The following is a 7,517-nucleotide window of genomic DNA, read 5'->3' as shown; positions in this document are numbered from 1 at the left end:
ATGGAGACAAATCTCATTCCACCAAGGTGAGTCGTCTTGATGGATTTTTTTTTTTTGCTCCGAAAATGTACATGTTTTGAGACTGATTTCAAAATTGTGATATTATTCTCAGGTCTTTTATTTCACATATTATCGGATCGGAAATGACGTGTTGTGTAAAACATGTGAGCACTATTGGGTTGTAGGAAGGAACAAGGGGAAGCCGCTCCCCTGGGCGCATTATGTTTGCAGCGACTTCGCTCCCAGCCCAGAGGCCGGCAGAGCCCGCCGGAAGTCCCGTGTCCGCCTGGCTGTTCTAAAAGTGCTTGCAGCCTGTGCAGCTGATTTGGCAATAACTGGTCACACTGATCAGTGGCTCCCCTTTTTTCCCTTAACTCTATGTCCCTGATGTCTTTATATATTAGTGCCTAAAAACTGTACCTCCTTCTCACGACACGTCGTCGATGCTTTTTGCTGTGGGACGTGGAAATGCATGCTCGCTTGCTCGTTTCGCTGTCAGCAAATATGTATCGAGCCCCTTTGATTACCAAACACGTTTCAGTAAAGCATCGGGGGTTTTAGCAACAGCTCATTTGCACAATAAAAATGGAATTCAATTAAGTGGCAAAGCTGAACCCAACGCTTGGCCCCCACATCTTACCGTTTGCTTTAATTATGTTTTCCCATTACCTGTCCAAATTCTGAAACCGAAGCTAACAATGTTGTTAGGGACACAGAGAGCCGGGGAAAAACAACGGGCATTTCATCTGAGGAGATTTTTTTTTCTTGAGAAAGGGAATCGCAAGGAATGAAAACGCATTAAGGAATGAAAACCCTCTCTCCCTCCCTTCCTCCTGCTGAGGGCCTACTACGTGCTGAGAGGCTCGTGCCACACCGTGCCGAGGCTCAGGCACTGAGGCCTGGTGTGTGTGAAGTGCGCTGTGGTGTTTCTCTTCCCCGAGTGACTGTGTTACAGGGAGACTCTGGTCACTGGTTCCTTCCTGCACACCTGGGCCCTCGGTGCCTGCCCGACGGCCACTGACAGGCCCTCCCCCAGGGCTCTGTTAGGGTGCAGGAACCGCGTGCTCTGTGTAGCTGCAAAGGCAGGGGCAGCCTCCTGAGCTGCTCAAGAAGATAAACTTTGCGTGTTTAGGAAGGATGCATTTCCACTCCTTCATAATGGTAAATGAAAACGGTATTTCACCTTATAGGAAACTGTAATTTCAGTTTTAGAACCTTTGCCATTTTGTGTAAGTTATGAGCTCAAATACTTTTAAAACTCAAGGAGAGATAAAACAGTTATAATGATTTTGAAAAACCATAGTGGGATAATAATCAGAAAAGATATGTGAGGAGATGTGTGTACAAGTGCCTTCCAGAAGGCACTCAGTCGTGTGCTATGGAAAATAGAGACTCTTACTGAAGAAGATACAAGATACAAGAAACACTGTACACAGGACAAGGACGCCTCAGCGCCCTTCGAACTGGGCACCTGGGGACCTCACACAGCTCTCCCAGCATCTCTTCCACGTTCTAAACACTCTGCAAAATCCTTTGTTAGAATCACCCCCAGCTGCCCCCTCATATTTTCCTGAATCTCATCCATAGCCTGAAATCTCTTCCCTTTCAAAGGTGATTTTAGTTTTGGAAAAAAACAGAAGTTATAGGGCACAAAATCTGGGCTGTAATGGGGCTGGGGGACTTGATGTTTCGCAAAACAACTCTGTGTGAGCCCTGGCTGGTGTAGCTCAGTGGATTGAGCACAGGCCTGCGAGCCGAACAACCGTGGTTCGATTCCCAGTCAGGGCACATGCCTGGATTGCAGGCCAGTTCCCAGCAGGGAACCCACGAGAGACAACCATAGACTGATATTTCTCTCCCTTTCTCCTTCCCTTCCCCTCTAAAGATAAATAAATAAATCTAAAGAAACCCCAACCCCTCCCCCCCCAAAATTCTGTGTGAGACATGATGCATGAGAAGGCACGTGGTCGTGACGGAGCTGCCAATCACCAGTTGCCCATAGCTGCAGCCTCTGAATCATCTGAATAGTTTCTGTGGAGGTATGATCAGGCTTAACACAAAATTTGATGCAAATTCATTGTTCTACTCACTTAGTCATTTTGAATGCGACGGCTACACAGTACACATGCTCACTCAATGGCATCTACCGCCCCAGTGACTCGTACAGTGAAGTTGTCATTGTTCATGCATATGCATGCTAGTCCACTCTCCTTGGCTGCCGGTTTGCACTGATGTCATGGAAATTGTTCTCGTTATGTTAACAATGGCCGGACTCTTTCTGAACAGACCTTGTACACTCGTACACCTCGTACGGCCCTCATTCCCACATCTCTCCTTCTTTTCCAAATGTGTCGACTCTGAGTAAGATGAGAAAACAGACTGGCTTCTTGTCAACTGGCCCTTCGCTTAAATACAACTTTTTACTAAAACACGGAGAGTTCACTCGTTGGTGAGGGACAGTGAACTGGGAGAAGGTCATCATTTTCGTGTGACCCTCTGTGAGAGACTGTGGACGAGGAGAGGAGCGTGTGAGGAGACAGAGGCCCCGTGAGTCTTGACGTGAGTCCTGACCGCTCCTGACCGTAGACATGATGACCTGCGCCTGTCCCGTCGGTGGGCGCACTTTTGTCTTCTGGGTATTCTTTTGGGGATGGTTTCTGCCTGGCATATCCTTAAGAAGTTCACTGAAAGTGCAATTTTCTAGCCAGCTACACTCTGCTAAAATGGGATTCTTCCTGTGTCCCCGGGTACTTCTCTCTCTAGAGGGGTGATGGCGACCTCCTTAGGCAGGGGCAAGGGAAGAGAATGCCAACCCAGGTGCGAGGGACCTGACCCCAGTGGAGGGAGGGCAGGCATGGACACCTGGCGGCAGGTCTTTGCCCATCGGACCATCTGGGATCTTCTTCCCTGCCCCAGCCTCTGACCCGGTGACTTGGGGTGAAATCAGCAGATGGTTGTATGTGTGTTTCTTTCTCCTGCACTAAGGTTTAAAGGAAGGAAGGCCCAGGGTGAGAGTCAAGCCATTAGTTTTCTTGTAGCGTCATCCTTGGAACCCAAGGTTCCCCAGGGAGGGACCATCCCTGGAAATTGATTAATCCTCACATAAGAATCCATTGATACTTGCATTCACTGCACTGAAGTTCTGGTTCAGTGGGAGAGCTTGAAGTTCCTCTGGGACTCATCACAAAACGTCATCTCGGTAATCAACTGCACTTCTTAACTCTCTCATCAACTCGCCCTTCTACTCACGCAGAAACCGCCTGGCAGATGAAGCGCTGGGAGACCATCTAGATCTTTGCCTGGACGGATGGAGTGAGCCATGGTCCCTCGGCTGTGGCCCTGCTGTGCCCACTGGCAACCTGGCCAGAACTCATAAAATGGTCTTGTGGCCTCTTCCATCCCGAGAGAAAAATCTCTCTGCATTGGGTGGTTGTACATCTGTGCCCACCACCAGCCCATTCCGGTGTATTTGGAAGTAAGTCGTATCCCGAGAACGAAAGTGGGAACTCCATCCTTCACACGGTGCTCTTTCTCTGCCCCTGCAGGCGGCGTCAGACCTCTGAGAGGGAGACGCCCAGCGGGGCCAACGCCCAACTTTGTTCCCGAATGCGAGCTGTCCAGCGGTGGTCTCCATCCCCTGCTGTGCTCAGACCCGCCGACAGGACGTGTGACTGACTTCCCTGGAGAAGATGGAGATGGAGGGAGGGCGCCCCCGCACCTGCTCCGCCGAGGCTCCCAGCCCCTCTGGGTCTCCGTGCCCAGCACTTGCTGTAGACAGTCTCAAAGTCTGTTCCCTCCTTTTGCCTTTGCTGCTCCCGCTGCGGCCCGTCTCCCTCTCCTGTGGTAGGAGCCCTTCTCCGCCGGGAAAAGGGGCCTGGCCGGGCTTCCCCTGTTTCTGGCTCCTCTGCTTGCCTCCAATCCACTCTCCCTGGTTGTCTTCTTTGTATCATGCAACTCATCAGTTGGCATACACTTAAAAATCTCCCAAATCAGGCCAGATTTTACAACGTGCTGTCGCAAGAGGACCCCACCCTTTTCAGGAGGAACTGTTTTCACCGTGCTTTTGTCTCAAAGGAGGACCCAAGCACTCATCCTTCCCTCTCACTCGCCAGGAGCTCCGGCTGACGGGAGCACCCCGTTCCTGGCGGTGAGGGAAGCACCCAGGGTGGAACCTTGCGAGGCTGCTCCTGTTTCCATCGTGTGCTCCTCTGACTCCTCTTATTTATTAGTTTCCCGTTAAAAATGATTCAGGGGCGTTACAGAAAATTTAGACTGCATGAAGAAGTAGGAGAAATGCGAGTGGTCCCACTACCCAGAGAGGGTCACTGCTGACATGTCAGGACGTGTTTCCAAGTCTGCTTTTTCCTGTGGACGTTTGATTCCTCATTTAGAATGTTACACAGTGTTGTCACACCCCCTGTACAATTTCGTATAAGCTTTTTCACTCAACATTTTATCAGAGACGTTTTCTATAGAGTTGTGGTCCTTCTAGACATTCTGTTTGCAAGTGCATGATATTCGGCCTCTGACGAGTTCCGCAGTGCTGGTCACTGAAGGCTGTGTCCAGTTGGTCAGTGGGCGGGGCACCTTCGCCCAGGAACCTTCCCACCTTTGGGACATCGCCCCGGGGCTGGATTCCCACGCATCTGTGTTGGGGATCAGACCACTCGCCAGGCTTTCTTATCAATATATAGCCAATAGGAATTCTTACCTCGAGTATAAGACGTGAGATCTTAGATCTGTGAATCTAGAACTCTTACACAAAGTACTATATTTAATCCCTAGTGTAGGAAGAAGCCGGCATGCCTATGTAAATATTATGGATGCTGAAGGCGCCGGTGGAGGGTTGGAGAGACTGTCTTACTGGACGTGCCCGGTCCCCGCTGGCTCTGCAGAGGTGGCATCGTCCCCCCAGAGAGCTGGGCCAGCTGTCCGTAAGGCAGTCGCAATCTTCACAATTAGTTTTTTTCAGCTTTGAATAGACCATAAACTCAGTGGCTAAAGTAGAAAATCTTAGAAGGAAGCTGTTAAAAGGATCATCTAATTAGAAAAACCAGGAAAGCATGAACCAAATTTTTTTTAAAAGCCTCTTCATTTTGTGACTGCTCACAGCAGTCCTGCCGTTTGCAGGGGCTGAGCCTGAAGACCAGCCTCCTTCTGCCTGCACCCCATTCACGGCCTCAAAGGGAACCTTGGCCCAAGGGTCCCCCAGCTCCTGGTTCGGGTGCTGAAGATAGATGGGGTCAAATTTACATGACAAAAGTTGTCAATGAATGCGGTTTTCAAAATTTCTCTGCCAGCGAGGGAATATCACTTTCATGTCACCATGGCAACTAGCATGTCTGCCTTTTCTGAAGCCGCTGAGAAGAGGCACATGTCGTCTCCACACTCCCTGGAAAAGCAAAGCGTGTGGAGCTGCGTGGGGCTGTGCGGATAGAGACAGAGATCCTGGGGCCTCACCCGCAATTCAAGTAGGAAATTTGAACACAGTCGGTACGTTACAGTGGAAATCTTCCAGAAGACAGGCACTAGCATAGCTATCGGCTGATGCCCTTAAATTAAGCATTTGTCTTTCTCTCTGTATTCCCACTGACTGCCGTTCTGTTCGTTTGAGACACAGGTCTCCGTACAAATCAGTATCAGCAGCTAAGGACGTTCTCTGTCTACACTAAAAGCAACTCTCAGAATTCATTTGTTCTGGGCAGAGGCGTGTTCGGGGTTTGCACTCGGCCTGTCGGGGGGGTGTGTCTGTGTGGCTACCCTTTGATTTTTGCATAAAAAGCCGTTTCAGATGTCAACCATGAAGGTGGCGCAGGCACTGAGGCCCTTCCAGGCCCAGGTGCTGCGTGTGTGGGTGGTGCCGATGGCGTCCACGACGGTGGGGAATCCTGTGACGCGGTTTCAATGAGTGTGTCATCAGATTAAACAGTGGAGGGAGTGTCACGTGTTGTTCTTGTCATTCTTCTGAGAGGGAACAAAGGAGAAGACTTGGTTCCTGGTTCCACGAGCCGGTTTCTCCAGCAGAGGACCGGAACGTCTGGCTGCACGCAAGCCGACAAGGCCCCGCTGGCTCTGGTTCTGGGCAGCGAGGCCAGGTTTGCCCGCAGGCCACCTTCCCTTCTCTCCGGTTAGACCTCCATTCGTAGCCCAAGGGGCTCCAGCGTCACTACCCAGAGCCACACCCTCTCCCCCCCTCAGGATGCTGAGCTACTGCTGAGGATACAGGCCCTCCTGCGGGCTCACCAGCCCTTCCCCATGTGCATTTGGAGCCCGACTTACAACCGTGACCGCAGCCCTCGCAACCTGTGTAGGGGAAGGCGTGGTCCTGGGATGGGGCTCTGTCCTCCACTGGAGGAGGGACTCTTGCAGGACACGGCCCCGGCCTTTTTCATCATTCCGCTCGTTCACACACATGGACTTCGCCATCTGGAGCCTCATCTTCAGGGAGAGACAAGCGCAAGGTGTTTGCAGGCCCCCCTGTGGGCTGTGACGGGCTCCTCGGGCAGGACTCCTGGGGAGCAGGGCAGAGGGGTTCCCACCAGGCTCCGGGGGAGGGGCAGTAGGCACCCAGGAACCAGGGAGCCACACACGCGTGTGTGTGCACACGTATGTGGGGGGGGCACTGAGGCACATCACCACCACCATCTTCCTCCCACCGTCAGCGCCCAAGTGGATTCTCCACACTGTAGAGGGTTTTTTATTTTTAAAAATAGGCAAAAAAAGCAGCCCAATTAAGAGTATTGGCAGTGATTTTGTGGGTGAGGGGGAGTTGCATGCACCCATTGTGCCTTATTGCTTTTATATACGTGCCGAGGATCCCCGACTCCCCGGGCTGTGGCCACCCCAGCCCCCAGGCCATTACGAGGGGGGCGTCTGTCCCTTTCTCCTCCGCCCTCGCTCTGCCCCCAGGCTTCCTCTGGGCTCCCCCCCTCACCGTCTCCCTTCTTTCACCCCGGCCCTGGCAAATGGCTCTCAAGTCTGGTCAGTTTTTCTCAGAGACGAGTGAAGAATAAAAGGGAAACTGCCTTTCTGGGTGGGTGGAGAGAGCTTTCGCCTCCAACCTCACCTCTCATGGCCTCTGGGCAAACCTTCTGATTGATACAAGGAACCCCACCACCAGGTGGAAATGCCCCCGGGGCTCCCTCTGCACTGCCGGAATCTGCTGCCTTCTGGGATTATTCCAGAAATGAGTCTCCTTTCAAGTCCGGCTGACAGGCGGATCAGATGGTTTTGGGTTGCTTCGCTTTGAGCTGCGTGCCTTCAGTGACCCAGGACTGCAGACACTGGGGTTTTCCTGGCTCGGGGCCTGGAAGCTTGGCTTCAGCACCCCTGCCAGGTGCCCTGACAGTCCCTGCTCCCCAGGGAGGCCCAGGCGCTGCCCGTCAGCGTCCTCTGCCCCCTGCAGATCACCCATCTCTACCCATCGTCCCATAAGCCCGTCTAAATCCCTGGCTCTGACTCCCCCGCTGTCCTTGGGGTGTCAGGCAGCAGAGGAATCTCCTTCCACATGGGGGATG

Source organism: Sturnira hondurensis, unplaced genomic scaffold, assembly GCF_014824575.4.
Source record: "Sturnira hondurensis isolate 20B ecotype Veracruz unplaced genomic scaffold, ASM1482457v3 Scaffold0018493, whole genome shotgun sequence".
Lineage (NCBI taxonomy): Eukaryota > Metazoa > Chordata > Mammalia > Chiroptera > Phyllostomidae > Sturnira > Sturnira hondurensis.
This window is presented reverse-complemented; position numbering follows the sequence as displayed.